This window comes from Alligator mississippiensis, chromosome 2 (assembly GCF_030867095.1).
Source record: "Alligator mississippiensis isolate rAllMis1 chromosome 2, rAllMis1, whole genome shotgun sequence".
NCBI lineage: Eukaryota > Metazoa > Chordata > Crocodylia > Alligatoridae > Alligator > Alligator mississippiensis.
Window position 1 is genome coordinate 95,519,249 of NC_081825.1, and position 16,202 is coordinate 95,535,450.

The following is a 16,202-nucleotide window of genomic DNA, read 5'->3' on the forward strand; positions in this document are numbered from 1 at the left end:
TACAGAACATACCCAAAAAACCTCACAAGACCTTTCATAAAAATGTTGCAGGGTTAAAATAAATGCATAAACAGCAGCCTAATAATGGCAGTGTTGAAAAAACAACTAGAATAAACAGTCTTCTTCCACTAAAAACAGATTGGGTTTCACCTAATCCCAGTTATTTCCTTTTTAAAACTAATGAAAATCATTTAATTAAATAACTGGCTGAACAGACAAAGCCCTATACTTAACTATTAGCACTTCCCTATCATCTGTTAATTTGGAAGAAACTTTTAAATGCTACCTCCACGTAATACTAAAGTGTTAGAGCACATTCTAGGTATTAGCAAAGAGAATCCTACTGTTCTGGGGGTAAGAGGGGAAGCAAAGAAGTGGAAACCTGGGTAATCAGAAGACATGCAGAACCCCTGGAAACTGTTAGCACAGAGGTAGTCAACCTAGGGCATGGATGGCACAAGTGGCACAGGCAGCCTCTATGGGGCATGCAGCAGACTGGAAAGGGAACAGGCAGGACAATCGCAAATAAGCTAGGGAGCAAAAAGCAAAGCAGCATATCATGCAGGGGGTACAGGGCAGGGAGCAGAAAGCAGAGCAGCACATCAGACAGAAGAAGGAGACTGGAGTGACACTTGGGGAAGGCACAGAGCTAATTTGTGGCATGCCTGCCAAAAAGGTTGCCCCACCGCCACTAGGTTAGGAGACCCAACACCCTCCATTTCAGCTGTGCTATCATCGCCATACATTTTAATATGTTGATACCCGCTACATGACTATTTCCAGACAGAAAGAAAAGAAAAGATAATTGTGAGGGGAAGTACACAACAGGTAGCCAGCATGGAAAAGGAGAAGGAAAGAACAATATTAGAAGAAGAGGATAAGAAAGATACAGCCCTTGGCATGTAGAAAGGCTTAAAATGATGAGAGAACCTCTGGCATGCCCCCTGGGGACAAGCAGTGAATGGGGAGTACATAAAGACCTGGCACAGAAGGAGAGGTCCAGGGAAAGGGATATTTTCTGAAATTGAGGGAAATGGAAAGGTGGCACACAGGCAACTCATGGGACAGAAAAAGAGGGCTACAAGCAGTCCCTGGAGCACCCAACAAGCTTGGCCTCCAGAAGCAATTAAGAGTAACATTTTTTTTTTTTTTTTTTTAATAAAAACGGCTTGACCTGGAAACCTGCTAACCTTATCACGTGCTGCATCTTTGGGAAAAGAAAAATGGCATAAAAAACCCCCATTCGGTTCTGTGGATTTACAGTGGCATTCCCATTTTTTACTCAGTGTTTTGTGATGACCCCTGCCACAGTAGGCCAAATAAAAGTGTTATTATTGTGAGACTGACTGAACATGCAAGGTACTATCAAATGCACAAACTAAACACCCAGGGAAAGATTTCTCTTTTCTTCTTTCAGTTATGAGAGGTAGTTAGCCATGGTAGCCTGCAGTCAGGATGAAAGCACGGCAGGGTGACACCTGAAAGACTAACTTATTTGAAAAATCCATAAGCTTTTGTAGGTGACAGCTGATATGCCAGAGGCTATGAAATCTTATTCCTTTCTGAATGAGTTAGTTTTTGAGGTGCCAACCTGCCCTGCCTTCTTTCACTTGAAGAAGGCAGTGTAGATTTACACCTTATAGACTAACCCAAGTATATAAAGATCACAGCATCTGAGGAAGTGAGCTTCAGCCCATGAAAGCTTGTGGTATCTACATATATACACACACTTTGGTTAATCTAGAATAAGGTGCAAATCTACCCTACCTTCTACCCAACTTCAAACTAACATGACTAACTACATCTCTTTTTTTCCCACTTGTATTAGGCTCACAGGTGCTATCTGTAACAACATACTTCCGTGCATACTATACACAAGCTATTGTTGTAAGTGAACAATGATGTTCCCCTTTCAGTGAAAAAACAAGTAAACATCTTAAAAGAAAAATATTCATATTTCACTCATCATAAACAGAGCAGTTAAAAACCACAACAATAAAAGCTTTTTTCTAAATGGCCAAACAACGTTACATCCACATCCATTTATTGATAAAGCATCTTTTAGTGGATCATCATATGAGTATCAATTAAATTATCAGTCACTTTAAAGGAAGTTCACTTGCTATTTGGGGACCTATCCTCATCCTTCTTTTTAATGCACTTTACTTGTACCAGCTCAAGGGGGAGGGGAGGGAGATTTGTTTTGTTTCTTTGGACCTGCTTCATATGAAAAGGATCTTTTTGTTTGTTTGTTTGGGGGGGTTTGTTTTGTTTTTTTAATATGCTGGCACTGCAATGGAAATAAGAATTTAATATTTACACTGGCACATTCAAAGTCTGTACAAACATGAACCTGTTAATTCTATTATTACCATCATTTTAGAAAGAGATAGTTACCCACGTTAGTCTTAAGTTAGGCAGAAAGTAGGGCAGTGGGATACCTGATAGATTAACTCGTTCAGAGAGGCATCAGCTTTCATAGGCTACAGGCTACTCTACCAAGTGCTAGCACAGTAACCTGTAGCCTACCCAAACCCATGCCCATAACATGCCTCTCTGAACAAGTTAGTCTGAAAGGTGCCATACCACCCTTCCTTCTGCATCATTTCAGAAGCTTGGAAATGGAAGCAGTAAAATGAAATTTACCCAGTGAAATGTTACTGGTAGAATTTATGTTCATTACTATTCACCAGTGGTACTCAACCTTTTTGCCCAGTGGACCAATGGGCACTACCCTCTCTAGCTGGGTCTCCCAATTCAGTGCCTGGGGTGGGCACAGCAGGGCCCCATTCAGCTGTGCAGAGGAGGGTGGGGAGCAGCCTGGCCCCATGAGAGGAAGGGGGCTTCAAATGGCCCCAACCCAGCCCCATGGTGGGGGGTAGGGGAAAGGTGGTTTGACATAGCCCCAACCAGGTCCTGCGGAAGGGAGGGGGCTTGGACTGGCTCCAACCCACCATGGGCTTGGTGTGTGGGAATGTTATAATTGGGGTGGGTGGCCCTATTAACAGCCACCACTCTACTCCTCCCTGCCAAATTTCACAATACTTGCAAAGCCCCCTGAGCTAAATACCATGGCTCCATGGGTCACATTTGGCCCGCAGGCTAGAGCTTGAACAACCCTGCTCCATACTAAATTGGATAAATAAAAGCAATGTTGGATAAAGCAGATACTGGAGTCTGAATATTTTATTTGCTCTTTATTATACTTTATTATACTTAATTTTGATAAATGAAAACAGAAAACTGATGCTCTAGTGAAATGAACATAAGAACAGTCAGGAATCACTGAAATCTATTTCTGTGTCTGCTACACATTTTATGAAAGGCTTTGGGCAAGTCATTTAATATCTATCTCTATTCCTCAGTTCCTTCATCTGTATGGTAGTAATAAAACACTTCAGGGCTGTTGTGAAGGTTAATGTACAGAGGTTTTAAAATGCAACTTAAAAGTCTGAGGCAACACTGGACATGTCAATTTCGTAGTTCTTATTCTGCAGCCTATCCCAGCCAGCTCTAAACTGATCTTATCTTCTACAGTCACTTAATCATCAGAATCCTAGTTAACTCTGTAACATACAAGAAGGTGTGCTACAAGGAAGCTTTCCATAACACCAAGACCTTCTGATATAAACCCTGAATAACTTATTTAATGACTGGAAAGATGACTGTTGAGAGATTTTTAATTCTAAGGTTTATTTGACAGGAATGTATCAATTTTCAAGGCTAATCTATTCAGACTGCTTTTCAATAATGGGTGTTGCATTTGGCATATTTTGTATTAAAACTGGTTAACTGTAACTGTGCAGTATAAAAAATTTCCACATTTATCACAGACATGGTTTTTGTTTACAGTATAAGAGCTCTCCTGAGTAAGTTCCTAACAGCCAGCAATTTTGAAGGGACAGTGAAAGAGGCAGAATTATTTCTGTAGTTTGAGAAAAAATACACTAAAGAACAAACCAGGTCATTTGTTGATTGCTGTAAATATTTATCTGCCCTTTACAATCATTATTGTATTAACCATAACCTCATACTTCCAACTAAAGGGGGCCAACAAAAATTCATTTTTTATGCAAATAAGATAACTGAACAGAGCTCGGAAAATGACCCAACTCTCACCTGCCCTGCCTTCTGGGAAAAAATGCACGCCACGCAGGCAGCCCACCCCAATAATATAGCCTAATATACCCTCTAGTGGTTATGCATCTATAGAAGTTTATAAACACTACGGAGACCAACACAGCTAAAACCTACACCCCTAAACACTACGGACGCATCCAGATGATCATGCAAGGGCAGGGATGCACATTTCCCATGGGGCAAATAGCAGCAGCACATCTGTCCCGCTGCTATTTGCCCCCGGGTACGTCCCTGCAAGTGTGCTCTAGCACATGGCAAGATGACCTGGGTGGGGTAGGGAAGCCTACCTGGGATCCTGAGGTAGCAGTGGTGCCAAGCCAGCTGCTCAGAGCCTGGACAGCAGCCACAGTGTGGCTCAGACCAGCCAGGGTCCCTTTCTGGTGGTGCACGCTGCTTACACCATGCTGTGATTTTTAGCGGCAGCTTTTGTAGGAAGATCCCAGTGTCAAAAAAAATAAAAAACCTGCTCGACTGCAATTTAGCAGCATGGCAAAAGGGAGCACATGCACTGCATGTGGTTTGCGGTGCCTCAGACTGGTTTGAGGTGCTGCAAGCCGCAGGTGCGTGCTCATAATTTACATGCTAACAGAACTAGTTCTTTGGCTCAAGTGACAGAGGCTTTTACATCCACAGGCTCAAGGATGGCAAGGCATTTTTACATTTGGCTATAATTGCTGTAACCACTAGTCCACTCTATTCCCAAAGGCCCTAGGAATCCTGATGGCCTACATGGCACTGTTGTCTAACAGCTGCATAACTCTCAAAGTAGGTTCTCTCTCTCTGTCCATAGGCTGACCAACATCACAAACAGCCACTTCCGTGGCACCCATGTCATCAACTCTAGATACCGATTTCCAGTCTAATGACTTCTGAGTAAGGAGACTAACAGAAAGGATGGAGTTTGGTGTAAAGAAACCCATCTCGGCTCTAAATCCAGCAAACTTCAGCACATGTCCAATTTTGTTCACACAAACTATGTGATCTATGTGGTCAACCAAAGACTGCGGCGCTGGTGTCGTCAGGAAGGCTTTGGCTTTCATAACCACAGCCCACTCTTTGGCGAGAGAGGCAGCGAGCTGCTGGGAAGAGATGGTCTCCACCTCTCTCCCCTAGGGAGGAGGCTCTTCTCAGCCAGACTGGCTGACCTGCTCCACCGGGCTTTAAACTAAGCCCGCTGGAGGACGGGGGGACGACCGCCACTGCTGGCCCGCTGTACAATCCTTGCAAAGCCAGCGGATCATGGCACTCAAGGGAGCCCGCCCCAGCCCCAGCCCTGGTAAAATCTGTGGGCAAGGAAGGAGCCCCCCAGGGGACACTTGCCTGCCTGTACACAAATGCCAGGAGCTTGGGGAATAAGCAGGAGGAACTCATTCTCCTGCTCAATGCAAACAATTATGATATCATAGGGATCACGGAGACCTGGTGGGACTCCACCCATGACTGGACCACAGGGATAGATGGCTATACCCTGTACAGGAGGGATCGTGTAGAGAAAAGGGGTGGGGATGTAGCTCTCTATGTTAAGGAAAGCTACGCGTCCCTGCAAGCCGATATTGGCGACCAGGGTGGACGGCTGGAGACCCTCTGGGTTAAAATCCGTGGGGAACACGGCACAGGGGACACAATGGTGGGAGTCTATTACAGACCTCCCACCCAAAGTCCTGAGCTAGACCAGGAGTTTGCCCAGGAACTGGCTGAGGCAGCTTGCTCCAGGACCATGGTTGTCATGGGTGACTTCAATTACCCAGACATCTCGTGGGAGGATCGCTCAGCAAAATCTGAGCGGTCGCAGAGCTTCCTCTCATGCGTGGATGACCTCTACCTGACTCAAGAAGTCTATGGGCCAATGAGAGGCAAAGCGCTGCTCGACCTGGTACTGGCTACTGGGGAGGACCTAGTCGGCGACCTAGTGATCGATGGGAAGCTGGGTGACAGCGACCACGAGCTGATCACCTTCACCATCCGCCGAAAAGCTGGCAAGTCGGTCAGCAACACGCAAGTCCTTGACTTCAGGAAAGCCGACTTTGACAAGCTCAGGAGGCTTGTCAGTGAGGCCCTAAGGGACTGAGACCACAGGGAGAGGGGAGTTCAAGAGTGGTTGCTCCTCAAGGTAGTGATCCTCAATGCACAAACTAAGTCTATTCCATCTCGGAGGAAAGGCAGCAAGAGGGCACAGCAGCCCCCCTGGCTCTCCAGGGACCTAGCAGACCTCCTGAGGCTAAAAAGAAAGGCCTACAAAGGATGGAGGATGGGAGTCACCTCCAAGGAGGATTATTCTGCACTGGTCCGGTCCTGTAGGGAGCAGACCAGGAAAGCCAAGGCTGCAACTGAACTCCAGCTAGCTTTGAGCATCAAGGACAATAAAAAGCCCTTTTTCAGATATGTGGGGAGCTGGAGGAAAAAAAGGGGCAACTTTGGACCCCTGCTGAACCAGATGGGGCAACTGACAACTGACGCCCAGGAAAAAGCCAACCTATTAAATAGGTACTTTGCGTCGGTCTTTCATCAGCCCCATGGGACGCCTGTGCCTGCTACAGGGCCGGGAAGTCCGGGTGAGGGTGATCCCCTGCCCTCCATTAATGCTGACTTTGTGAAGGAACATCTTGAGAAGCTGGATACCTTCAAGTCAGCCGGCCCTGACAATCTTCACCCCAGGGTACTCAAGGAGCTGGCGAGCATCATAGCCCAGCCTCTAGCACGGATCTTTGAAAACTCTTGGCGCTCTGGTGTAGTGCCCAAAGACTGGAAGAAGGCCAACGTGGTGCCTATCTTCAAGAAAGGGAGGAAAGTGGATCCGGCTAACTATAGGCCCATCAGCCTGACTTCTATCCCGGGGAAGATCTTAGAAAAGTTTATTAAGGAGGCCATCCTTAATGGACTGGCCGACACCAACATCTTAAGGGATAGCCAGCACGGGTTTGTTGCGGGTAGGTCTTGCTTGACCAATCTCATTTCCTTCTACGACCAGGTGACCTATCACCTGGACAAGGGAGATGAGATTGATGTCATATATCTTGACTTCAAAAAAGCCTTCGATCTGGTGTCCCATGATCGTCTCTTGGAGAAACTGGCCAATTGTCGCCTTGGGTCCCCCACGATCCACTGGCTGGAAAATTGGCTCCGGGGTCGGACCCAGAGGGTAGTAATTGATGGAAGTCACTCATCATGGTGTCCTGTGACCAGTGGGGTCCCCCAGGGCTCTGTCCTTGGACCCATACTGTTCAACATCTTCATTAACGATGTGGACACTGGAGTCAGAAGCGGACTGGCCAAGTTTGCCGATGACACCAAACTTTGGGGCAAAGCATCCACGCCAGAAGACAGGCGGGTGATCCAGGCTGACCTGGACAGGCTCAGCAAGTGGGCGGATGAGAATCTGATGGTGTTCAACGCCGATAAATGCAAGGTTCTCCACCTTGGGAAGAAAAACCCGCCGCATCCTTATAGGCTCAGCAGTGCTATGTTGGTTAGCACTATGGAAGAAAGAGACTTGGGGGTCATCATTGACCACAAGATGAACATGAGCCTGCAATGCGATGCTGCGGCTAGTAAAGCAACCAAAACGCTGGCTTGCATCCATAGATGCTTCTCAAGCAAATCCCGGGACGTCATTCTCCCCCTGTACTCGGCCTTAGTGAGGCCGCAGCTGGAGTACTGCGTCCAGTTTTGGGCTCCACAATTCAAAAAGGATGTGGAGAAGCTTGAGAGAGTCCAGAGAAGAGCCACGCACATGATCAGGGGTCAGGGAAGCAGACCCTACGATGACAGGCTGAGAGCCCTGGGGCTCTTTAGCCTGGAAAAGCGCAGGCTCAGGGGTGATCTGATGGCCACCTACAAGTTTATCAGGGGTGATCACCAGTATCTAGGGGAACGTTTGTTCACCAGAGCGCCCCAAGGGATGACGAGGACAAATGGTCACAAACTACTACAAGATCGTTTCAGGCTGGACATAAGGAAGAATTTCTTTACTGTCCGAGCCCCCAAGGTCTGGAACAGCCTGCCGCCGGAGGTTGTTCAAGCGCCTTCATTGAACACCTTCAAGATGAAACTGGATGATTATCTTGCTGGGATCCTATGACCCCAGCTGACGTCCTGCCCTTTGGGCGGGGGGCTGGACTCGATGATCTTCCGAGGTCCCTTCCAGCCCTAATGTCTATGAAATCTATGAAATCTATGAAACAGGCCCATCAAGCTTTTAACCTCAGTTCTACTACTGACTTCCTATAAGACTTCCTGTCATCTCTGTTCTTCAATTTCCCCTTCCAAATTTATGCTGCAAGACATGATGTGTCAAACTCTTTGTAAAAAATCTGTATTTGGTAAGGAGAGAAAACACTGGCTTACTTTTGACGACTTAGGCTTGGATGTTACTTAAGCTCGCATTCAACCTTGCAATACCACTGATGCAAGTGGATTGCAGATTTGGTGCCTAAGCCATTAAAAGGCAGCCACTGATGCAGTTTCTAATTAAACCAGATTTGTAATAATCAAAACTGCAGCTATTGCAGCATAAACTATGATTTAAAAAAAAACAAAAAAAACAAAAACATGTTTCTCAGTCAGTATAGAACAAGGTTAAAAATGAGCTGGATACTCTTCCCCTCTTGCACATTGAAAAACAAAGAGACTCTAGGGAAAACGGCCAAAACTATTAAATATTAAGCCTAACAAAAATGAAGACAATTAGACTCAAAGACCAGGATGGTAATTCTTGGAATCTGCTGAAAAAGAATCATCTCATGCCTCCAAACCAGAAAGTTTGGGAAGCTTTTCTAACTACTAAATGGAAGTGCAAGTTCTAAGAGCTAATGGTTAAGAACAAACTTGGGGAAAAAAATCAAAATCTAAAAGTAGACAGGAATAGAAGACAGGGAGCTTTACATTATGCAGAGTACTGAGGAAAAAAAAAAGAGAGGGTGAATTATTGAGCAGGTTACATACAGAGATGAAGAAACACAAAAGCTTTAACACTGACCAAAGCTTAAAGGAACTGTCAGAATTAAAGAAGGGAAGAAAAGAACACAATACTCCTCTGTGGATGCTAACTTGCGTAAAGGGAACACTGTTGATAGAAGGCAGACATCTGTCTTCATGTATATTTTAGGGGACTGGAATGTATCTTTAAATATTACATTTTTAATTTGAAAACTGGTTTGATAAAAAAAATAACATTTACAAAAAAAAATCCAAGTCGAAGAGTTAAGTGTGAAAATCTGTAATGAATATCACCTGCTACAGGAAATCTCTCTTTTTAGTGTATATATTCATCTTGAATAAAATGGGTTTACTTAAAGTAATGGGATTACATAAATCATCCTTCACTATTTGAAAGAACTGAAATGTGTGGCATTCTGAAATCTATTTATGACAATATTTTGCCACACAGGTTCCTAACAGCTCTCTTTCCCTCAATGTATAACCAATACCATGGGAATGTGTAATTTTAGGTGTCTGGACTGACAGGTTGGTTGGTGTAAAAAAGTTAGTACCTGAACTTCCAGAAGGGTCCAGTTACTTTATTCAGATTACTTCAACAGATTTTCAAAATCTAGACAATTTATGGGTCACAAATTACCATGAACATAATGTGGATCATTGTATGGATCAATGTGTGGCTCAAACCAGGTAATTATGCTTGCAAACCAGGTACAATGTGGCCAAATGGAACCTGCAATTGTTTACAGGCACAATGAAATATCTTGTTAAGCTGAGGCTGAGAAATGCCAAATTTGTTTATTTTGGATACAGGCTTGTCAACCATTAGTCTACAACACGCATACAACATAATTTAATTTGGGACATCTCACTTCTACTGCCAACGTATCTCAATGCTGGTGGTCTATGGTCACTTCTGTATTAATTACACAACGTATTTAAACATTCATGAGATGGGAGGGGGGGATGAAAAAGAAAAGACCTTTATGACAAGTGCCCATTAAGGCTGAAGTATTCTAAGGTCACAGGTTTGGTTTTTTTTTTTTTGTTTTGTTTTGCATGTATTCCCTGTTTCTTTATTTTTATATCTTTTCTAATAAATCAGTCGTCTGATAATTTTCAAATCCTGTCAAGGAAAAAGCACATATTCTGTCATTAGATTTCTGTTAAGGTTTTTAGAATATAGTAAACAGTCTCACTAAATCCATGTAGCAAACATTTGCAATTTTATCAGGAGTTTTGCCACATATAACACTTTACGTACAACCCCAGATGCTGCTGCTGTGGATTACTTGAGAACCCCAACTTACTTTCTTTTTTATTTTAATTGTATCTATACCACATGGGTGCTGAGACATGCCAGAAAATGTGAATTTTAAAGGTTCAAAATCCAGAAGGCACTAGGGGTGCACCAATAAAGATACTCTGGCCAATACTCATAGGGGATGGTTAACCAACCATATTGGCCAATGCCGAGCCAAGCCGTTAACTGATATTTAGTAATAAAGTGCAAGGCATTTTAAACTACTGACATAAATAAACCTTAATTTGTTTTGCATTTATAATACGCACACACGCCTCCTGCCTGCTCTGGCCCCCAATGAGGAAGACAGTGACCACCTTATTCCCTTGCATGTTGCCCCTTCACCCGCAACTCCTACCCACAGCCCAGCTCCCCACGCAGCCCGTGCTGTTGTCCCAGGGAAGCCAGGTGGACCCTTGCACAGACAGCAACACCAGGCACATTTGGCGCCCTAGAGCACGCCACTGCCTCAGTGCCAGTGGGCCGAATGCAGCTGAGCTCCCACTGCCGTTGGAGAGAAGTCACTTTTGCAAAAGCACCAGGTGCCCGGCACAGCAGAAAGTCTCGTGCGGCACCTTACCACGCCTGTGGGCAGCCCAACATCTCCCTGAGCCACAGGGAGCAGAACAATGAGTAGGCTTGGCTTTTTTTTCTTCATACTGCCTTTCAAAAAGAAGGTGTTCATTAAGTTCTGGGGCCTGTTGTAGGTGATAAAATATGGTACATATATACACACATATATATACATATTTTTTTTAATTTTATATTTAATCTAATCCCCTTATTCTGGTTGGAAGGGGAGCATCAATTTGTGATTTCTGACACCTGTGGTTGGACCTATTGAACACTCAGACTGCCTAAGGAAGCATACAACCCCAGATACACCTAAATTTGTTTTTATATACCAACGTGGAACGATTTCAAAAAAACAATTGTGAGTGCTCAACTACTATTGATCTCATTGGAGCTACCAAGATCCATACTTCTGACAATAAGACTACTTAAATTCTCAACTTTAGTCAGTGAGCTTTGAAAATGCTGGATTACTGCTGCAGAATGAGCACTATTAATATGTTTCTTAGAGAAAGACAGTTATTGAATTGTGAGATAATTATTGTCCATGGTAAAACTGGTTTCAACAAGGTCAGCATCCACTTTACTTAGGATAAAAATTCTATAAAAAGAAACCCTGCTTGTTGGTCCTATAATACTGTACCTTTCTGCAACAATGCTTTATCCAAAATTCTTAAAGTGCTATACAATCCAACTTGACAACACTGATAAATAGGTTTGTGAAACAGGCAGGAAAAGACTAAAAAGGTAGAAGCCCTAACCTAAACTATATCTACACATATTTTGGCAAACAAGATTTTAACACAATTCAACATTGTTCAGCCTCTTGGCACTACCCATGCAAGCTCTCGCAGAGCAAATCTGAAGCAAAAGCTTGTATTAAATATGCGTCTGGATAACATGATTTGAACTCCAGTGAAGAAGCCAGAGGGTAACAACAAATCACTGATTTAATCTTGGCTGCTTTGTTACAATCCCCTTAAACATTCAATAAACACATATCTGCAAGAAAGGTAGCAAAAGTTAAAATAAATAATGACATATGGTAAGAGATGGCAGATATGCTGAAATTCATCTTGTCCTTATGTGTTACTTACAATGGGGTTTTATACAAATGTATTGGGAGGAAAGGGGTAGGGGAGAAGACGTAACCTTAAATGAGTCAACACCATGGTTTGCTTAAATCATTCCTCAGGATGAGTCCAAAGCAGATCATTTCTGTCAATTCCAATAGCAGCCCTCCTTTAAATTTTTTACTTTCATGTGTAAGTGCATTTTAATACTTATTTTGCACATAAGAGCTACCTCCAGTCTTGACAGAATGGGGGAGGTTATTGACAGGAAACCTAATTAAGGCTGCAATACTCAAGGGTAATAGGAAGTTACATTGTTTTTAAATATCATTGCACCTAGCCATTTCCTTTTTCTGTCTACATCTGCAGCCAAAAAATTTCCATCTGCACAGAAACGATTTTTAGTTGTACCAGGACAATTTAACAGAATTAAAAAATTCTGTAACTAATCATAAGTCTGGCCTGTTTAATTATTAACACTTTAATCTTCCTGCATATGTTGCTTTTTTATGCTGCTTCAATAATCTATGCTTTTCAGTTTCTTTTTTAAAATGTAAGAGTACAGACCCACCTAAAAACAGATTTGCACTGTCGACCTTAATGGCTCATAAGAAGCCTTTTTGATGCATCTGGTAAACACTAAAACTTTCATGAGAAGTCCCCCACCCCCACCCCTTTTTCTCTCTGAAACTAAAGTCAAAAGGAATGCTAGCTAAAAAGGAAGCTAAACAAATGACAGAAAAGAAAACTCTCATCTTAATTTATTCCCCTGGGCCTAGGCATTGCATGCATCTGACATCACTTGCCCAGCCAGGGCTCCTGAGTAGTGAGTATTTCACATACCACAGAAGCTGCAATACCCATCTGTGGCTTAATGTTGACACAGAAGTAGTGAGATCCAGCCTGGATGTTGCATGTTTTAGCTTTTGTGCCTTTCTGTCAGATTTTTAAAAATCAGTGTTTAAATTATGTTTGTGCCTGAAAGCTTGCAAAGAACTTTTTTCCAACTATTTTGTTGGTCTAATACAAGATATCACATCTACCCAAAGAACCTTGCCTGCCTGTCCTTAGACCAACATGGCTACAACCAACAACCCTAAATTATGTTTATCTGTTAACTAATTATTAATGTACTAATAATGCTTTATTTAAACAGCAACATAACACTAAAATAATAACATAGGTCCAGTCTGGAAAACTACATATAGTTCTACACTGTACTACTACAAATAGCACCCAATGCTATGAAACTTATATAAGAAAACAACCCAGTGAAACATTTCACTGGTCTAGGAGTGTGGAAGCACAAATTCTCTTGAAAGCTTAAATAGAAAATATGATTCTTTTTCAAAATCACTTCATAAAACATTTGGTAAAGGAATAAAGGAAATTATATGCAATACCTCTGTAAAGCATAAACAGACTAATCAGAATTTAAATTACATAAATTAGCTTTCTAACATCCCTCAATCTTTCATATAATTAAATTGCATTTTCACAGTTGCAATAGATTTGGTTATATTATATGAAAGAAAAAACAATTCTGCACAACTTCAAGTAGCACAAAAACCTGTAGAAAAAAAGGTGCGCTATATTTTTGTCTAAATGTACTTTACCTGTAGCATGGTGCTGCAGAATGAAATTAATTACAATCACATAATCCTACTAAATTTCAACTGCAGTAGGAGCCATGGGATAAGAACTAGTATGTAGGAGGACAATGGTAGTTTTCCTCTGCAGCTGTCGGTATGAAATCTTAAAAGAAAGAGACAAACCAAGGGAAATAAAGCCAAAGAATGTCAAAAAGTAGCTATGGTTCAAATCAACTCCTTCCTCCCACTTTGCTGCCTTCGTTTTTTTTCATTTGGACTTATAACCACTCTACGCTCTCTAAAAATTTAGGAGTGGACTACCATCCTATCAAAATTATAAGAATATTAAATTATGCCACAAGTGTGATTTTCTCTAGAAATACAAAAAGCTTTCTTGAGTACCCTTTCAAAGAGTATTACAGTATTTACCATAATGCTAAGAACAGATGATATCAGTCATACTATGTTGCCTTGAGTCACTGCAAAATACAATATTATGTCCTTATTAGACTTTTATTAACTCTTGTCTTAACAGCTGTAGCCTCATCTACTGTTGGTTCAAATAACTTGCTAATGTAAATCACATAAATCTACCTACAAACTTAAGGTTTTATTCTTACCACTACACATATAACCGAGTCACACTCCAAATACCCTTCTCAAATACAACCCTTTCTTTTTCTGTCCACAAAAAGAGGAAATCCTGAAGGCTACATTTCCACATCCTGACCCAATGCAAGTAACCACTTTAATATACCAGGACACAACAGATACGGCCCAGGAGAATTTCTCTAGTTGTGTCTTTTGAAAGACGTAGCATGCAAGTCTGTTTCTTATCACTCAGCACTCATGCTCATGGTATGTAAAATAAAAATACAATGTTTAATGTTATTAATAAAAAAACAAACTTTTTCAGATTTGTGACCTATTCAATAGTAAGGAACAAGTTCTACACTTCATGAAATTCTACTGGTAACAAGTATGAAAAAGAGAGCAAATCTGAAAAGCTTGGCAAAAAAATAAATGATACATTGCCAGATAAAGTAATAATGGTCAGAGCAAAAAATAAAATTACACACAAGCATACATATTGCTGAATCTTTGCAAAACATCTGGTATTTGTTGAAATAAATGCATTTTGGGTAACAGCCCATAGAGCCAAATCTTCTAAGGAACAGAATATTGCAACCTTTTACTATTAAATAAAACAGAACCATATGAAAAACACAGTTTCATAGGTTTATTAACAAAAATGCCTACCATTGAAAAACTCAAGGATTTTATGGCTGGCATGTTAACCCCACAGAGTTTATCTTCCAGCTATGGATGTCCTCACATTTGTTTCTCTAAACAGAACAGCTCCCGGCTATTTTTTTAAAACTTTCCCCCATAAGTTCTGGAAACTTTTTAAGTGGGTTTTTGTTTTGTTTTATAATACCACAATGAAGGTACTGAATTAAAATGTCCTTAACTACTTTGATTTTATTTTTAAATAATTTATTTCAAAATAAGAAGTTAATCATAGTTAGCTATTTTAAAATTTTCAAACCATTGCTTTCAGTATGGTCCCGCCAATAGAAAAGGATACTGACAGACTTCTGTGAAAGTTGAGTATAGGAACATAGGATTGAAAGGGGCCTTCTGGGCCATTTAGTTCAGTCACCTGCAGCTGCAGACAACCCAAGCAATCCCCAAAAAACACACAACACCTGACACCCAAGAACACCAGACCTACAACATGCCGTAAGGGAAGACTTGCCACTTGGTTACTACATGCTCAGAAAATCCTAGGAAAAGGATAGTTCCCAATATATCCTCGACATCTCACAAGACTGGGATATAATAAATCCTCTGACTACTATAAACATTACAAAAAAGGGGAAAGTACCTCAAGCAAGTACAAAACTGCCTTCACTATTGAAACTAATACCCTACAAGTGGTAAAACTCTCTTGTTTTATTGTGTGCTCTTAAACTGGTAGCTTATTTCCAGAATAAGAAAAGTTGCATTTCACTTTTGCACAATGGATAAAATGCAAATGGATAAAAATTTATCCATTGCAGATTTGTGCTTTTAAATTACCACTGTTCCAGAAAAATCAACTGGTCCTATTAGAAAAAATTATCTACATAGTAGATGGATGCTCTTCTATGTAACATCAACATCCAAACAGGAGCAGCAATCAGAATAGACTAGCATTTACTTTTCTGCAAAATCTTCCTGAAGTCAAAAAGATTCTTCATAAATAAAGGAGTTCATGCTGACGAATCATGATTCAGAACTGAAGCTTAAATTATTAACAATTATTATGATGGACATAAAAATATGCTTTTGGTACACAGCCATGGGTATGACCTCCAATCCTTGTAAATTATTTTGACAAGAGCTGGCAATTTATTCAATCTATAAAGGGATAAGCTCATGCCATCTAAAAGCAACATTAGAGCCAATTAAGACAACACTGTGGCAGCATTATAAAGGAAGCTTCATTTAGTTACCCTGAAATAGAAGAAGGATGGTTCAGTGTGGTAGGAAGGTGAGATTAATCAGGATTCAGCACAAAGTAGAGGACTGTTGCAAGAGCCA

General features: G+C 41.6%; 1 protein-coding gene across 8 annotated transcripts in view; it reads right to left on the reverse strand.

Moving 5' to 3' along the window:
• TMEM131L (transmembrane 131 like) overlaps positions 1–16,202 on the reverse strand; it is a 125,343-nt gene that overhangs the window by 74,575 nt on the left and 34,566 nt on the right. The gene's annotated exons all lie outside the window — the stretch shown is intronic.